At 45.1% G+C, this 18,990-nt stretch overlaps 1 pseudogene across 1 annotated transcript in view; it reads right to left on the bottom strand.

Annotated features, from left to right (window-relative positions):
* Nucleotides 1-740: 740 nt before the first annotated feature.
* LOC310789172 (nephrocystin-1-like) overlaps nt 741-18,990 on the bottom strand; it is a 39,053-nt pseudogene continuing 20,803 nt past the window's right edge. Inside the window, exons 15-23 of the transcript in view lie at nt 18,699-18,773; nt 17,212-17,322; nt 16,979-17,061; nt 11,552-11,628; nt 6,294-6,393; nt 2,725-2,837; nt 1,989-2,062; nt 1,454-1,498; nt 741-1,019 (exon numbers count right to left, since the gene is read on the bottom strand). The product of the transcript in view is annotated as a nephrocystin-1-like (transcript). The remainder of the gene's footprint in view (nt 1,020-1,453; nt 1,499-1,988; nt 2,063-2,724; nt 2,838-6,293; nt 6,394-11,551; nt 11,629-16,978; nt 17,062-17,211; nt 17,323-18,698; nt 18,774-18,990) is intronic.

The following is an 18,990-nucleotide window of genomic DNA, read 5'->3' on the forward strand; positions in this document are numbered from 1 at the left end:
CATTATAACCGATTTCCCCCCCCCCCTTTTTCTTTATTTCTCATGCAGATTAACCATGTAATTGACATTTGTATATGTATTACATGAATACAGTACATATAAAGTAAAGGAATGTTATTGACTTTAAAAATCCATACAGTAAGTTAGGCCTCCAGCTGTTTCAAACACAGTGGTCTCATGTAGAGTGAGATGCTGCCATCTCTCCACAGACAGAGATGCCGCCATCTCTCTATACAGAGAGACATGCATCAAGTATCACTGCTGTATCTTGTTGGCTCATTTTTGGCAGTTTGCAAGTAAAAAATAATAAAACTACTGTAGTTTGAAACATTTTTTCCATTGTTCTCAGGTGGGACAAGATACCACCCTATGAGGGTGGTATCGTCCGCGAACTTCAGGAGCTTGACGGACTGGTGACTGGAGGTGCAGCTGTTGGTGTACAGACCAAAGAAGTAGGGAGAGAGGACACCGCCCTGGGCAGCACCGGTGCTGATGGACCGAAAGTCAGTTATGTCAACTAATCAATGTCAACTAATCAATGCTAATACTGTATTCTAATAGATAAAGGAGTGAGGATAATACAATTCCTTACTTTTAGCTATGCAGTGTTCTAAGCAGACCGGATGGCATCCAGCAGATGATAGAAGGCTCATTTTGTCAAATTTTACTTTAACATAATGAACTCCAATCAAAATGTACCATGTACTGAGTGATGTTGCCGTGTGTTCATCCCCACCCTGTTACCGCGCCACCCTGAGGAGGTCAAAGGTCAACTCTGTGACATCAAAGGCGAGGTGCTGATGGGCGGGCTCGAGGAAGACCTGCGGGGTTCCTGATTGGCTGGCGGCTTGCTGGGCGTGTTTGAGGGCATCCAGTGTGTCATAGATGACTCTGGCCCGCTGCTCCTCGGAGGGCGGGTCCGCCCAGCGGGGGCACGGCAGCGAGGGGCAGTGGAGAAGGTAGTAGACTGATGACATGTAGGTCTTAATGAACTCCTGTTTCACATGGAGAAAGTCTCTCTGCAAACAAACAATAATAATAATACAAATTAATGGATTAAGTTTACAGTATTAACTGTTATTAAACACAGGGAGGAAGGAACGGTTCATACACAAAGTCAGTAGTCTGCAATAACTGTATGTACTGTATACACACACGCACATGGTAACACTTTGCAATAATAGTACATTAATTAAGGGTTAGTTAATGATTAATAAGCATTAGCTAACCCATAATTAACCATTATTAAACATTAACTAAACATTAATGAAAGTGTTACCCAGAAAGGATTTACCAGAATGGAATTATGTTAACATTTTGGTAGAGAAAAGCCAGCAGGTCAGAAGACACACATGGACAGGCAGCATTACAGCACTATCTACAGGTTAGTATAGGTATTACACGCGCAGGCGCACACACACACACACACACACACACACACCCAGAGTCTGACCTTCTGCGCTCTGCTCATGTTGCTCTCAGCATCCAGCCAGGCGCTCTGAGGGAAAACACCAGTCAGTCAAACAATAAAACTCCACATCAGCCAGAGCACCAAAAGTCAATCAATATAACCAGTCAACAAGTCAGCCAGTGAGTGAGCCAGTCATAACCAGTCAACAAGCTGAACTGTGTATGGATATATAGAGTATGGATATCACATTTTCAAAAGGTTTTCCTCATCGAGTCTGGAATCACACCCGTTTCAAGGATTATGAAACAAGTCAACGTTACGTTATTATGTGGAGTGCTGTGCTGAACAGTGCTGCTGGACACTACAGGGAGGGGCAAGTTAACACCGGCCGTCGCTGTTCCTTGTTGTTCTGTATTCAAAGTTGGCAAAGTCGACATAATATTCTGTCAGAAAAGAGTCAGGTTCACCAAAGCACCGTGAAGTTGTTCTGTCGTCCCCCTGACAAGCATCATCACAGGGCAGCCTGACAGCTGAATACTGTATGTATGTATGCCAGTATGAAGCTCTGCCTACTGACCCTGACAGCATCCAGCAGGTCTGACTGGTCCAACAACACAGGGAAGGTAGACAGCACAGGACTGCACATCACATCTGAGAGAGAGAGCAGAGAGAGAGAGAGCAGAGAGAGAGAGAGAGAGAGAGAGCAGAGAGAGAGAGCAGAGAGAGAGAGAGAGAGAGGGCAGAGAGAGAGAGAGCAGAGAGAGAGAGAGAGAGAGCAGAGAGAGAGAGAGAGGGCAGAGAGAGAGAGAGGGCAGAGAGCAGAGAGAGAGAGAGAGAGCAGAGAGAGAGGGCAGAGAGAGAGAGAGAAGGAGAGCAGAGAGAGAGAGAGGGCAGAGAAACAGAGAGAGAGAGAGAGAGAGGGCAGAGAGAGAGAGAGAGAGAGCAGAGAGAGAGAGAGGAGAGCAGAGAGAGAGAGAGGGCAGAGAGCAGAGAGAGAGAGAGAGAGCAGAGAGAGAGAGAGAAGGAGAGCAGAGAGAGAGAGAGGGCAGAGAGCAGAGAGAGAGAGAGAGAGAGAGCAGAGAGAGAGGGCAGAGAGAGAGAGAGAGCAGAGAGAGAGAGAGAGAGGGCAGAGAGCAGAGAGAGAGAGAGAGAGAGAGAGAGAGAGGGCAGACAGAGAGAGAGAATAACAGCATCAGCAAAGCAGCACTGTTCCTGGAGTCGCTAGAAGAAATGTGCAGGTTTTGTGTTGGTCTATTTTTGTTTTGGAGTTTGTTTACCTGGTTTGTTGATGGTTTTGTTTGGCGTTTGTTTACCTGCACTCTGCATGGTGGGCCTGTCCATCAGCAGTGTGTCAGCCAGCAGCTGTCTGTGCAGAGCCAGCAGGTGGACGCAGCTCAGACAGTGAAGCAGAGAGTCTGGGAGGACACTGAGAGGGGACGCATCAGAATCAGAATCAGAATCAGCTTTATTGGCCAAGTATGTACACATACAAGGAAATTGGGTCCGGTTGGCTTAACTCTCAATGTCCTCAAAAGAAAAAGAAAAAAGCATGCTCAGGCCATGTCCACACGGAGACGAGTTTAGGTGTATCCGCTAAAGTTTTTTGTCATATAGACGTTTCGTCCAGATGGAACCGCGTTCTGGGACTATACGTTCTGGGAGTATACGCTAATTTTTCAAAACGGGTCCCAGAGTGATTAAATCTGAAGACGCCACCCTTGCATTTCCGTGTTTACAACCCATACGCATCTTTCCTGAAACGATGACGCCATAGCCCCACCTCTCTCCAGCAGCAACAATAATCATGGCAGTAGCGTTCGTGCTACAGCAGTGGGAATCTTGCAGCAAAATATAATGCTCCTCTATTACCACCGTCAGCAACAAGTGGACACGGAGAACAGCGTGTAGCCTACAACATCCTCAGGGCTCCACACAGCTGACTCTTCCCATCCACCCCTCCCCTCCCTTCATCGGATATTTCCCAGAAGGCTTAGCGGCGGCTACATTTTTACAATAACACAAACAAAATCAGGCTTAACGTGTTAGATAGAAATTATATTTATTTTTAATACAACATGCAATTCTGGAATATTTTAATATTGGACAAAATGAAATGAAATGAAATGTAAACCCTGAATGTAACCAACATACTCTCTTGCCCTATATATAGCCCTCGTAAATACAACGTGAATAGGGAAGTGAGAGGTTTGAGGAACACACAGGTTGCACTGTGATGTCTGTGATATCCGCTCGTGTCCACTCCAACAAGACTTTAGCTTACTTGACGCGACTTTTTCCAATAAAAACACATTTATGCCATGAGTTTATATAATGTATATTTATGTTGCATCATTTAGCCTGTGCTGTGATGTGCAGGAGCGGCCAATACGCTGGGATGTGTTTGCAACATGTCTAAAGATCATGGAAGTGGATGATATCAGGAACGTCACCGATAGTTAACGTTCTATATTGTAGGCTACAGGGAGACCATCAGCCCTGCTGAACAGCTCTGCATTTGCCTGTATACTGTAGGTTTCATCATTTTATTCATCGACATGGCAAACCTCCCCGCAAAGCGAAGGGTTTAAGCTGCTGCTACAGTGAGATACACATTATAGACTGTGCGCCCCTAGAGGTTGTATGCCATTATTGACGAGATTGTCTTTCTCTGTTATTCTACAGTGGTTTCATGTGGATACACACATTTCTTGAAACGTTTCCATGTTTATGGAAAACTTTTCTGAAACGAAAAAAAAAAAGATAGCTTCCGTCTCCGTGTGGACATGGCCTCAGGCTAAAACAAACAAGAACCATACCATTAACGTGTTGGGGGTAACTCATTACAAAAGTAACATATTACATGTAATATATTGCTTTTAGCAGTAACTCAGTAATATAACTTATTACTTACGTAATATTATACCAGTTACTTTGTCAAGTAACTCAAGTTACAAATTGAGTTACATTTTTTTAATCAAAGCACATATTTAAATAATTTCCTAATCAAACTGTGTATTATGCAAATAACCACTACAGATGACAATAACAAAGGAAAAGGATCACATTTAGAATTTTTTATTGTTTACACTGACTTCAAGATGGTTGAAATAATTTTTCGGGATGGTTCCGGGGTGACGATGTCATTCTGATACTGCTGTTATTACAGTGAAAGTAATGCAAAAGTAGTGTAATAATTAACGAGTTACTCTACACAGACAGTAATATTGTAGGGTACTTGTGTACTCATCATGCGATTAAATAATAATCTAAATTTACGTGAAACGGTCATTTTCGTAGTAAATCCACACACCGAGAAGTAACAAAGAGTAATTGAACAAAGAGTAACGAAAGTTACTTCCTTGTTTGCCATGAGGTGCATGTGCTGTGCTGATGACTGCACACAGCACATGTGCCTCATGGCAAACGAGAAAGTAACTTTGGTCATACTCTGTTAGTTCAGTTACTCTTTGTTAGTTCTCGGTGTGGATTTACTACGAAAATTACCATTTCGCGTTATTTTGGATTATTATTTCATGGCGTGGTGAATACGTGAGTGTACATGTGAGTGTTTCTGGCACTGTTGGAATGTGTATTTTGGGCATCTGAACGGGAGTAGGCAAAAGTACCATAGACTGCCATTGTAGCGCTAAGCTAAGTAGCGGCCCACAGGTTGAGAATGGCAGATCGAAAATACATTGAATACATATGTCGGTCACCCAATCCAATGTTATCGCTTTTGCTTCGTTAATTGCTCGTAGGAGGATTCTTTTTCTTTGGAAAACCTCTCAGCCACCTTCATTTAAAGCTTGGCTTGAGGACACTTTATTTTTGCTTAAATTGGAAAAAATTAAATTCACCCTGCGGGGCTCCTCTGACAAATTTTATTCACATTGGAGACCGCTGATCGAATACATAGATGGCCTTCCCCCAGACGACGTGGCTCCATAGAACAAGGGCCTGGGCCCTCCCAGGGATGGACGAATACCTTGCTGCCGCGCAGTATTCTTCTGGCCTCATGAGACCGAAATAGGCCAACTTGACCCAGATGCTTGCAAGTATAAACTTTGACAACTTGAGTTATTACTGTTTTCACTGTTATTCTACCTCTTACTGTATGTACGTGTGTATATGCGTATACATATGAATATGTGTATGTATGTATAATATTATTATTCTTATTTTATTTTATTTTATTATCTAATTTTATTTATTTTTTCTGTTGGAATGGGATTGGGTTGTGGGGAGGCAAAGGAGGGTAGATGTGTTGGTTGCGATGTTTCAATGTGAAAAAAAGAAAGAAAATTACACTGGTTACTGTACTGTAATGCCAATGCTCCTTGCTCAAAAATAAATATTATAAAAAAAAGAAAATACATAGAAAATACATGAAACTAAGATAATACGATGGTTAGGATATTTTTTTAAATCTTTACTATCAAAGAAAATGCTTACATTTGTGTTTTCTTTTAGCCTTAGCCACCATCTTGCCGATGATTCGCAAGGCATTCTGGGAGATTTCTCATAACCTACCTCTGAAAAAGCTCTGTTTGGTGGGCTATATAGTCCTACCACTTCACCCTAGCCCTCTGTCCCAACAAGAATGGGGACACTCTACCAGGACACGTCTCTGTCCCAACAAGAATGGGGACACTCTACCAGGACACGTCTCTGTCCCAACAAGAATGGGGACACTCTACCAGGACACGTCTCTGTCCCAACAAGAATGGGGACACTCTACCAGGACACGTGAACGCACGAAACAAGGCTTAAGGGCTAAGTGATTAGGGGCAAGGGGTGTATTGGGATGTGAGGGTGGATTTTTCCTTGAAGGCTGAACACATCATCCACTGGGTGTGTTAAAGCTCTCCAGTGGTTCTCTCACCTGAGCTGGGTTCTGGTCCGACTTTTGGCTGATTTCAGTTTGACGATCAGCTTGGGCTGCTGCCTGGCCAGCAGCATCTGCTGCAAAACACCAGCTGGAGCTGAGAGAGGAGAGGAGGAGAAGAGAGGAGTGGAGAGGAGAGGAGGAAAGGAGGGGAGAAGATATTAAGAGAGGAGAGGAGGACAGGACAGGAGAAGAGAGGAGAGAAGGAGAAGAGAGGAGTGGAGAGGAGGAAAGGAGGGGAGGGGAGAAGATATTAATAGAGGAGAGGAGGAGAGGAGATGAAGAGAGGTGGGGAGAGGAGGAGAGGAGATGAAGAGAGGAGAGGAGAGGAGAGGAGAAGAGGACAGGAGAAGAGGGGAGAGGAGAAGAGAGGTGGGGAGAGGATAGTAGAGGAGAGGAGGAGAGGACAGGAGAAGAGGGGAGAGGAGAGGAGAGAGGGTGGGAGAGGAGGAGAGGAGAAAGGACAGGAGAGGAGGTGAAGAGAGGTGGGGAGAGGAGGAGAGGACAGGAGAAGAGGGGAGAGAAGAGAAGAAGAGAGGTGGGGAGAGGAGGAGAGGAGGGGAGAGGATAGTAGAGGAGAGAAGGAGATGACAGGAGAAGAGAGGAGAGGAGAGGAGGAGAGAGAGGTGGAGAGGAGAAAGGACAGGAGAGGAGGTGAAGAGAGGAGAGGACAGGAGAGGAGGTGAAGAGAGGAGAGGACAGGAGAGGAGGTGAAGAGAGGAGAGGACAGGAGAGGAGGTGAAGAGAGGAGAGGACAGGAGAGGAGGTGAAGAGAGGAGAGGAGAGGACAGGAGGTGAAGAGAGGAGAGGAGAGGAGAGAAGAAGAGAGGTGGGGAGAGGAGGAGAGGAGGGGAGAGGATAGTAGAGGAGAGGGGGAGATGACAGGAGAAGAGGGGAGAGGAGGAGAGGAGAGGATAGTAGTGAATGAATGAATTTATTTGGTGATAAAATAAAATAACACAACAGTACATATAGTAATGAAAGAACAGACAATATATCAATCACCGAGGATAAAAACACAAAAAAGTCCAAGGGCTTATTTCCATTGTGGTCCTCACATAAAACATATACGGTAGTAAGACGAGGCATAAAAAACATAAAACACTTAAAACAATTTAAAAGAAACATAAAACAGCGGAGAGCGGTTACATTAAAGGAACTCAAAATAAAATAAATAGCAGCAGATCAAGCAAATAGCAGCAGGGCAATGTATCACTTATAAAAAGACTAAAATAAATAAAAAGGCTATAAAATAAATGTAAAGTGCATTGCCATGAAGCCAGTAATTTAAAGTGCATTTCCATGGAGCCAGTATTTTAGGGCTCTTTTAAAACTGGTCACAGTAGTACTTGCTTTTATGTCCCTTGGTAGATTGTTCCACTGGACTGCTGCGCTGTACCTGAAACTATTTTTCCCCATCAGACTTTTAAATCGACAGGGTATAAAATCTGTCGACCTACCTCGAGTAGCGTGCTGATATGTTTCTCGTACAAGTAAGAAGTAGTTTAGTAGGTACTTCGGGACCTCACGTAAAGCGATTTTAAAAGTGAGCAGCATTTTAATATATAAAGTGCGCTTTTCGACCGATAACCATCGGAGACTTTCAAAGTGCTTGGTGTCAAGGTGAGTACGGGGGTGCAACTTAAGTATAACTCTGATTAATTTGTTTTGGGCTGTCTGCAACCTGCCCTTTAATCGTTGTGATAGTCCGGTGTACCATGAGGTGGCAGCATAGTCAAAGTGACTTTGCACTAGTGCCCCGGCAAGAGTGTGTAATATATGAGTGTCTAGGAAAACCGTAGAGGAGAGGGGGAGATGACAGGAGAAGAGAGGAGGGGAGAGGAGGTGAAGAGAGGAGAAAGGACAGGAGAGGAGGGGAGAGGAGGTGAAGAGAGGAGAGGACAGGAGAGGAGATTAACTCATTGGCTGCCAGCCACTTCTGGAAAACGGATGCTCCCAGTGCCAGCCCTTTCAGAGCGTTTTCAGTGATTTCTCAAGACCCACAGAATATTGTGTGATATTACTATGTAAACACCGAACACGCCCAAAGAACGATGAGACTCTCTTGTATCATTAGCAAAAAAGTTTATTGATATCATTTTCCGTTCTTTAGTTATCAGCAGTAGAAGATAGGTTGGTTTCACCAAAAACAGACGTTTCAAACTAGAAGCTGAGATAATGAGCCTTTTGTGAAATGAAGCATTTCAAGCACATCACTGACTCTGAAGCTAATATTTTCTGATGTAGTGACACCTCAAAAATAATTTCCTTCAATAAAACAACGAAAACAAAGGAATTTTGATGGCAAAATAATATTTTTTAGCTGCAACCAGCAGCGCTGGCCCCTGCGTGCGCAGACCCTACACCTTCTTGCTGATCTTGATTTACTGCTGGTGGGCATCAGGTATTCCAGCTTGTGTTTGCCAATCTGTCCATCGAGCCTGCTGTCTGGGTCGGTGTTGTATGGTGCCCTGCGTGCCCCACCCCCCTCAACTGCAAACTCCTCCGTGGGAGTGTCTCTGGTGGCTCTCTGCTCTGAATTTTCTGCTGCACGTTTCAAAGTGCGCTGGCTGCACCCAGCTCTATTTTCACAGCGCTCCGCCGTTTTTGTATGCCGGCTCCCAGCGCTTCCAGCTGAGAATGATTTGGCTTTTCAGAAAGACGCTGGTGTCGGGTGCTCCTTTTCTGGCAACTAATCATGTGGAGGGGCTATCGCAGCAGAGACGGAGGGGCTCAATTGTGGGAGCAGATTGGCTGCTGTTCACAGCTAACGTTACAGCATGCATCGGTTTCCGTTTCCCCACGCCTTCTTCTACTCTTTTTTCTCATCTTTCTCTAATCCGGAGAGCACTGTCGCCACCTAATGGGTCCGTAAAATAGCTTCTACACCTTCAAAATCCCCCATACTTTTACAGGAGATGCATCAGGCTTTGATCCACGTCCCACCGTCAAAAAACGCAATTGACGTCTTTAGACGTCATTGGCACTCTACGTTACTATTTGAATTGACGTCTTTAGACGTCATTGGCACTCAATGAGTTAAGAGAGGAGAGGACAGGAGAGGAGATGAAGAGAGGAGAGGACAGGAGAAGAGATTTCACAAATGCACTTGCCAGTTTGAAAACAAGGCTGCTTCTCTCCAGAGACTGTTTAGAGCGAGAAGGCTCAACTGTCTGTATCAGTGGTGTTGTTTTTTACCTTTATTTATACAGGGGGAGTCTCACTGAGAGCAATGCTGTCTTTTTCAGGAGCGCCCTGTTCACATTCACACACACCTTCACACCTGGAAGCTCACCAGTGCAACCACAGTCTGATCTGCTGGCCACTGAGCAGCTCCACTGGAGCAGTTGGGGTTAAGGGCCTTGCTCAAGGGCACCTCAGTGGTGGTAACGGGGCAAGGGCTGCCTTGTCACTTAACCCCACCCAGATTTATTCTGCCGGTCCAAAGCATTGAACCGATGACCTTCCGGTCAGAACCTCGCTTCTCTAACCTTTAGGCCACCACGGCCCCAAACGTGTCACGTGGGTTTGGCCCCTGCCACGCCCCTTTAGGAGACGAGCAGGTCCTGAGTCTATTGGAGTCAATGGGAGAAGTGATCGTGATCACAAATTACGATTCTTTCGCTCCTTAGTCACCAAAGTAAATATCACATCCAGTTTGCCACATACAGTATCTTCTGAGCATTCTGACACTAAAATGGCATTTTTCAGACAGACAGATTTGGCAATAGAGCTAACGTCAGCAGGTAGATTAGCTAAAACTACACGTGAAGCTTGCAGATGTATTAGCTTAATCTGTGGTTGGAATCTTAGTTGTATCTTAGATACGATTAGATTGAGCTAAGACAAAGGGAGTTTTGTGTTTATGTGTGCTATTCAGTTTTGTTTATATGTGTACTATTCAGTTTTGTGTTTATGTGTGCTATTCAGTTTTGTGTTTATATGTGTGCTATTCAGTTTTGTGTTTATGTGTGCTATTCAGTTTTGTGTTTATATGTGTGCTATTCAGTGTTGTGTTTATGTGTGCTATTCAGTTTTGTGTTTATGTGTGCTATTCAGTTTTGTGTTTATATATGTGCTATTCAGTTTTGTGTTTATGTGTGCTATTCAGTTTTGTGTTTATATGTGTGCTATTCAGTTTTGTGTTTATATGTGTGCTATTCAGTTTTGTGTTTATATGTGTGCTATTCAGTTTTGTGTTTATGTGTGCTATTCAGTTTTGTGTTTGTGTGCTATTCAGTTTTGTGTTTATGTGTGCTATTCAGTTTTGTGTTTATGTGTGCTATTCAGTTTTGTGTTTATGTGTGCTATTCAGTTTTGTGTTTATGTGTGCTATTCAGTTTTGTGTTTATATATGTGCTATTCAGTTTTGTGTTTATGTGTGCTATTCAGTTTTGTGTTTATGTGTGCTATTCAGTTTTGTGTTTATGTGTGCTATTCAGTTTTGTGTTTATGTGTGCTATTCAGTTTTGTGTTTATGTGTGCTATTCAGTTTTGTGTTTATGTGTGTGCTATTCAGTTTTGTGTTTATGTGTGCTATTCAGTTTTGGGAACTCATCTCTAGCTCAAGTCAACATGTTAGGTCAGTCACAACACATCCGGATGACCACGCCCATTTAGGAGACGGGAAGAGTTACCATTTCATACTATTGGCGGAGTCTGTGATGATTCATCTTCAGTGCATTAAAGCAACAGCTCACCCTAAAATCCAAAACACATATTTCCTCTCTCCTGTAGTGTTATTTATCCATCTATATCATTTTGTGTTAGTTGTTTGAGTTTTGGAGATAATTGGCTGCAGAGTTTCTGCCTTCTCTTCAATACAATGGAACTGGATGGCACTTGGCTTGTGCTGCTCAAAGTGCCAAAGAAATACATTTGAAAAACTCAACAGCAATGTCTCTTTCCAGAAATCATGACCCGGTTACTCAAGATAATCCACAGACCTTGTTATGAGCAGTTTCATGGAGGAACTATGTTCTTTTGGCCGAACTACACCCGCTAGCTGCTAGCTATAGTTCCTACATGAAAAGAAAATAGTTCCTACATGAAACTGCTCACAACAAAGTCTGTGCATTATTGTACTTGTAGGAAATGATGATAATGTTTGTGTATAAGGACCACAACGGAAATAAGTCTGTGACTTTTTGTGCTATATTGACATTTTTATGATGTGTAACGTAATTTGTCATGTATTATATCAACTGTCCAATAAACTAAACTAAAGAATGATGAGCTCTGCTGCTCCTTCTTACCTCCTCTGGTTACTGAAGCCTCCATCGCTACGTCTTTCTCATAGGGAGTGCCACCATTCACTGGCAGCTCATAGGTCCTACACACAGAGTAGATCAGATCAGATCATAGGTCCTACACACAGAGAGTAGATCAGATCAGATCATAGGTCCTACACACAGAGTAGATCAGATCAGATCATAGGTCCTACACACATACTGTAGAGTAGATCAGATCATAGGTCCTACACACAGAGAGTAGATCAGATCAGATCATAGGTCCTACAGACAGAGAGTAGATCAGATCAGATCATAGGTCCTACACACAGAGAGTAGATCAGATCAGATCATAGGTCCTACACACAGAGTGGATCAGATCAGATCATAGGTCCTACACACAGAGTAGATCAGATCAGATCATAGGTCCTACACACATACTGTAGAGTAGATCAGATCATAGGTCCTACACACAGAGAGTAGATCAGATCAGATCATAGGTCCTACAGACAGAGAGTAGATCAGATCAGATCATAGGTCCTACACACAGAGAGTAGATCAGATCAGATCATAGGTCCTACACACAGAGTGGATCAGATCAGATCATAGGTCCTACACACAGAGTAGATCAGATCAGATCATAGGTCCTACACACATACTGTAGAGTAGATCAGATCATAGGTCCTACACACACAGAGTAGATCAGATCAGATCATAGGTCCTACACACACAGAGTAGATCAGATCAGATCATAGGTCCTACACAGACAGAGTAGATCAGATCAGATCATAGGTCCTACACAGACAGAGTAGATCAGATCAGATCATAGGTCCTACACAGACAGAGTAGATCAGATCAGATCATAGGTCCTACACACAGAGAGTAGATCAGATCAGATCATAGGTCCTACACAGACAGAGTAGATCAGATCAGATCATAGGTCCTACACACAGAGAGTAGATCAGATCAGATCATAGGTCCTACACACAGAGAGTAGATCAGATCAGATCATAGGTCCTACACACAGAGAGTAGATCAGATCAGATCAGATCATAGGTCCTACACACAGAGAGTAGATCAGATCAGATCATAGGTCCTACACACAGAGAGTAGATCAGATCAGATAATAGGTCCTACACACACACAGTAGATCAGATCAGATCATAAGGGGGGCACGGTGGCGCAGTGGTTGTCGTGGCGCTGTCGCCTCACAGCTAGAAGGTCCTGGGTTCGATTCCCACCTGGGACGCTGTGAGCACTGAAGAAGTGCATGCCCGTCTGCATGTCCTCGAGTGCCCACCGCCCGGGTGGGGTTGTCAAAAGGGCCTTTCTGTGTGGAGTTTGCATGTTCACCCCGTGCCCCCTGGGGGTTTCCTTCATATAGGAACCCCTCATGCAATATCCTGGTTGCTGATGTGGTGCCTCCTTTGATCATTCGGGGCGCCTGTTCGGAGGGAGGGGAACTGGTTGGAATAGCATGATCATCCCACGTGCTATGTCCTACCGGTGAAGGATCCCTTGTCAGGTGAAAAGAAGCGGCTGGCTAACTGCCCATGTCTCGGAGGAAGCATGGAGCCAGTTTATAGATAGATAGATAGAGTACTTTATTCATCCCCGAGGGGAAATTCTGGCGTTACAGCAGCAGTAGCATCAATGACAGCAACAAGAGCATCAATGACAAGAGCATCAATGACATTAAACAATTAAACAATAAAATAAAAAAAAGTTACACAAATAAAAAAGTTACACAAATTCCGTAGGTAAGGTGCAGAAACAGCAGTATTAAAATATTGCAATAAGAAAAGAAACAAACCAATACGTGAAAATATACAATATACAATATATACAACTTTACTTCCTCCGCCTTTACATCTTACGTTTCCCAGAAACTGTAGGTAAATTAAATCAAATCAAATAAATACTCCTAAATAGTATTGAATAATACTATTATTTATATTTCTATTATTTCTATAACTAAACTAAAGCTGTACAGTTTGTTATTTATATAATGGTTGATATGACTATACATACTATACATAGTGAGTGTGCAATGTGGGCATGTGCACAGTGCATTGGATTCAATGTTCAGGAGGGCAGGAGGGGAGGGGGCGGTAGGGACAGTGACCAAATTGGTGCCCCTAGGCTAGGCAAGATTTTTGCTGGTGCCCCCCCTCCCCCAAAGAAAATATAATCGCCCTTCCCCAGTGGCGCTGTAAGTACTTTTAGGTAGGGGGTGCTGTAAGGAAGGGAATCTCGGTGCTGCTCGCGAGGGCAGCGCCGAAGAAAATTTGACGTTTTTTGGACTTTCATCCATATTTAGAAGAATATTTAATAAAAAAAAAAAGCTCCCAGCAGGTAGAAGGGGGCGCGGCCACGCAGGGGGTGGGGTGGTATGGATTAGGGACCATGGTGAAAGTGCTGCAGCCCAGGCAGCCAGAAAGCCAGAATTAGAAAAATGATTTCACTATTATTTAAAGACTTAAGACGTTGTTCTGCTTATTTTTTGTCTACTATTGTAAAATATTAGTAGGCCTATTATCATGAAAAAGTATTGAAAAAAAAAAAAAAAAATTACCCTCTCTGGCGCCCCTAACGGCTCAAGCGCCCCTAGCATTTGCCTAGTTCGCCTAATGGACGGCACGCCACTGGGTAGGGAGAGGAGGGCCCTCCTCTCTCTGCGTGTCCAGGAGTTATTTTAAATTGTTATTGCGGTGGGTACGAAAGACCTCCTGTAACGCTCCTTGCTGCAGGGATGCTGACAGAGCCTCTGACTGAAACCGCTCCGTTGTCCAGCCAGCAGGTCGTAAAGGGGGCGTGTCGTGTCATCCATGATTTTGAGTATTTTTTGTAGCATCCTTCCCTCCACAACCACCTCCAGGGGTTCCAGAGTGGTCCCCAGCACAGAGCCCGCTCTTCGAACAAGTTTGTTCAGCTTGTTAGAATTGCTGGCTCTGATGCAGTTGCCCCAGCAGGTGGCTGCAAAGAGAATTGCGCTTGCTACCACAGACTGATAAAAGATATGCAGCATCTTGCTGCACACGTTGAAGGATCTGAGCCTCCTCAGGAAATAGAGTCTGCTCTGCCCCTTCTTGTAGACAGCCTCGGTGTTGCATCTCCAGTCCAGTTTTTTGTCCAGGTGAACGCCCAGGTATTTATAGCTGTCCACACTCACCACCTCCTCACCCCCGATGGAGATAGGGTTCGGCTCAGTGCTGGTCCTCCTGACGTCCACAACCATCTCCCTGGTTTTGGACACGTTAAGGAGGAGGTGGTTTTCTCAGCACCAGTCCACAAAGCGGCTCACCAGATCCCTGTACTCCTCCTCCTCTCCATCTCTGACACACCCCACAACTACAGAGTCATCTGAATATTTCTGCAGATGGCAGGATGTTGAGTTGTATTGGAAGTCAGAGGTGTATAGGATGAAGAGGAAAGGTGAGAAGACAGTACCCTGTGGTGCTCCTGTGCTGCTGACCACCCGGTCGGACACACATCCCTTCAGTCGCACAAACTGTGGTCTGTCTGTCAGGTAGTCGATAATCCAGGAGGTTGTGGAGGCGTCCACCTGCATCCTTTGAAGCTTCTCACGCAGTAGTGCAGGCTGGATGGTGTTGAAAGCACTGGAGAACATCATCCTCACAGTGCTGCCTGCTGTGTTGAGGTGAGAGTGGGCTCGCTGGAGCAGGTAGATAATGGCATCGTCGACTCCAACCCTGGGGCGGTATGCAAATTGCAGTGGGTCCAGGTAGGTGTCCACCTGGGGTCTGAGATGAGCCAGCATCAGTCTCTCCAGGACCTTCATGATGTGTGATGTCAAGGCCACCGGTCGAAAGTCATTCAGGGCAGATGGAGAGGGCTTCTTAGGAACCGGAGGAGGTCTTCCACAGCACCGGAACCCTCTCCTGGCTCAGGCTAAGGTTGAAGAGGTGCTGTAGAACCCCACATAGCTGTTCTGCACAGGTCTTCAGGACCCTTGGGCAGATACCATCCGGACCGGCTGCCTTGTTCTGGTTTAGCCTCCCCAGCTGTCGCCTCACCTGTTTGTTGGTGACAGACAGTCTGGTGGTGGGGGTAGGGGGGGTAGAGGGGGGATCAGCGGGTGGGGATGGTGGTGCTTCTTGAAGTCTCTGTTGGGAGGGGGGAGGGTCGTAAGGAGGGGGGGGAGTGGTGGCTCTGAGTGAGCTGGTTGAGAGAGAGGAAAGAGAGTGAAACGGCTGTGGGGGCAGGGAGGCAGGGGGGGGGGGGGGGGGGCAGAGTGGCTGGGGCCAGAGGGTGAGCCAGCTGAGGGTCCTGTGCCGCTGAATCTGTTGAAAAAGTTGTTCAGCTCGTTTGCTCTGTCCAGGTTACCCTCAGCCTGATCCCCCTTTGCTTTGAATCCCGTTATCTTCTTCATACCAGACCAAACTTCCCGAGTGTTGTTCTGCTGAAGCTTGTTTTCCAGCTTTTTCCTATATGTCTCCCTGCCCTCCTTCAGCCTGACTTTCAGCTCTCTCTGTGTGCTCCTCAATAATTCCCTGTCCCCCTCCCTGAAGGCTCTCTTCTTTTTGTTTCGGCTCTCCCCAGATCGACAGAGGGTGGAGCAGCAACCAGGATAAATAAATTTAAATTAGCACTAATGGGGGATAAAAATGGGATACAAAAAATAGGGGGGGGGATCTGCTCATAGGTCATATACACACAGAGTAGATCAGATCAGAGGTCATATACACACAGAGTAGATCAGATCAGATCAGATCAGATGCAACTTTACTACGTCAACAGGGTCAGTGCAGCACCAAATAGAAATAGGATACAGCAAAGAAAAAAAGATTATATAATTTAGAGCAATGCAAAGAGGGTGTATTAAATGCAACCAACAATAATCAAGTAAAATATAAATGAACAAATATGGTGCATGTGTTTGTGTGTGCGTGCATGCGTGCGTGTGTGTGTGTCTCAACAGCTAGAACAGACCATTTCACAGCTGGGCTACAGGTGTAAACTTCTAGTTTTCATAATTGGTAGCCTAGGTCATGTCCATAAGCTGGTTATGAGAGGCTTTCAGATGGCTGGTCTCCCAAAGAGAAGGGCCAAGCAGTTAGCGAGATATTGTTCTGCTATTATCGGTAGCCGCTCAATATGGAGGAGGCGCTGCTTTTTGTACCCTTAAAATGGATACTGACCGCTATCTTGCATTACAGTATAACTGTATATATCAACCTGCCATGTTATCATCCTGTGTGTTTCTTATGTGTATGCATTATTGTGGTTGCCATCTGGGCACTCATGTAACTGACTGACTCCCAGCATTTGAATGCACTATTACGGTTTATGTCCTTTGCATACTTGTATTTATGTGGACATAAATAAATATTTAAAATGTGCGTGCGCGCGTGCGTGTGTGTGCGTGTGTGCGTGTGCGTGTGTGTGTGTGTGTGTGTGCGTGTGTGTGTGTGTGTGCGCGTGTGTGTGTACCTAGCGGGGAGTGGATTTCCGGTGTCGTCGGTCAGTTTGAGGAAGGCCCAGCCACAGCTCAGGTCTCCTCTCTCTCCTGTCGACTAAAAACACACACAGCTCATCACACACCAGCGCTTCACATACACACAAATCAGATGGACAAATTCAGCTTTTCTGTGTGCGCGCCTGTGTGTGTGCGTGTGTGTGTGTGTGTGTGTGTGTGTGTGTGTGTGTGTGTGTGTAAGCCTTACATTCCGTATAAAGGTAACTCCCAGTTCAAAGAGGATTCCCAGGTCAGGCGAGTTAGAGCTGCAGCGCAGAAAACAGTCTCCGTCTAGGAGGGTGGGCAGGACACCGGTCATCTGGAACACACACACACACACACACACACACACACACACACACACACACACACACACACACACACACACACACACACATAGTCTGTGTGTGTGTCTGCTTTCACTTATGGGACAGTCATGGCATGTACACTGTAGGAGGTATCATCAGTCAGATAAATGTGAAGTCATGAACAGGGCTGGGTATCCAACTTCCATACTTTTATGGCAGGGTTCCCCAAATAGTGGCCACACATTTTTCGCTGGCAACCTTTGGTGCCAACATACTTCCATGCATCTTTCATAGATAAGATCAACACATTCAAACCACAGCATGATACTTAGGGTTACTGTAAGCAGGGTTTTATATTGGGTTTGAGTGCAGTCTCTGTCACCCGAGGTAAAGAAAGAGAGCAGCGTGGACTGAGATGATGGTGTGGTCAACAGAAGTCTCTGTCACCTGAGGTAAAGAAAGAGAGCAGCGTGGACTGAGATGATGGTGTGGTCAACAGAAGTCTCTGTCACCTGAGGTAAAGGAAGAGAGCAGTGTGGACTGAGATGATCGTGTGGTCAACAGAAGTCTCTGTCACCTGAGGTAAAGGAAGAGAGCAGTGTGGACTGAGATGATCGTGTGGTCAACAGAAGTCTCTGTCACCTGAGGTAAAGGAAGAGAGCAGCGTGGTCTGAGAAGATCATGTGGTCAACAGAAGGGCTTCTGTTGCTAAACAGCTGCTGGCTTGAACATCCTCAAGTTTGGTAATACTTTGTACTTCAATGATTTTGGTTTTATTGCAGTGTGGGATTTTCTGTCAACGTCCAATTTGCTGATGCCTTCCTGCTCTCATGCCCGACTGCCGATACCGATGTATCCCACATCTTTTTATTTATGTATGTATTAATTTATTTTTTCTGCCTGATTTCGGGGGGAGCATCAGGTTTCTCCTGGTGCGGAATTGGTGCGTGTCGTGCCTGATTTTGTGTGAACCTAAGTTGTGCTTCAACTTAGGTTAAGTAAGTCACGCTGGCGTGCACACCCTCACACCGGGGATTACTGGCATCGAATAGCTAGTCAACCATGGAACATTTGGGCGTAATTGGGGCATCATTGTTCCGTCGTATCGGCAGGGATGTTTCCCTGTGCATCCCTAATTAATCATACATTGATGATTATTGTACTGTTATATAGAACTAACGTGGGGCGGGAGGGGAGGGCATTGGACGCCACATGGGTGGGAGGGAGGGAGGGAGGGATGAACTTCTTTTTATTTATTTTGATTTGCTCCTAGGTGGGATTATATGATTCTTTGTGTCTGTCATTGCGATGTCTGTTGCTTTTCTTTGAAAAAAAAAAAAAGATAACAAAAAAAGAAGCATTTGTGTGGACCCCTGCCTCTTCATACCCTGGGAGAGAAGCTCCAGGTCTTGGGGCTCTTGGAGCTGTAGGTCGCCCTCACCGTGTGGATGTTACTCAACACCTGCAACACAAACACAGTCCCTTCACTATCAGACAGAACGTCCAAACAACATCAGCTAGAACTAGAATGACCGCACCACAGATATATGCCTCCGCCAAACAAGTGAGCAGTCGACATCCATGTCTGTCAGACTTGGACTTTTGAGTCAAATGTGAAGAAATTCCGTCAAGGCGTTACTGAGATATGGCGTTAAAGAGCTCGAAAATGGCGTTCGTGA

This window comes from Poromitra crassiceps (genome assembly GCF_964638095.1).
Source record: "Poromitra crassiceps genome assembly, chromosome: 14".
Lineage (NCBI taxonomy): Eukaryota > Metazoa > Chordata > Actinopteri > Beryciformes > Melamphaidae > Poromitra > Poromitra crassiceps.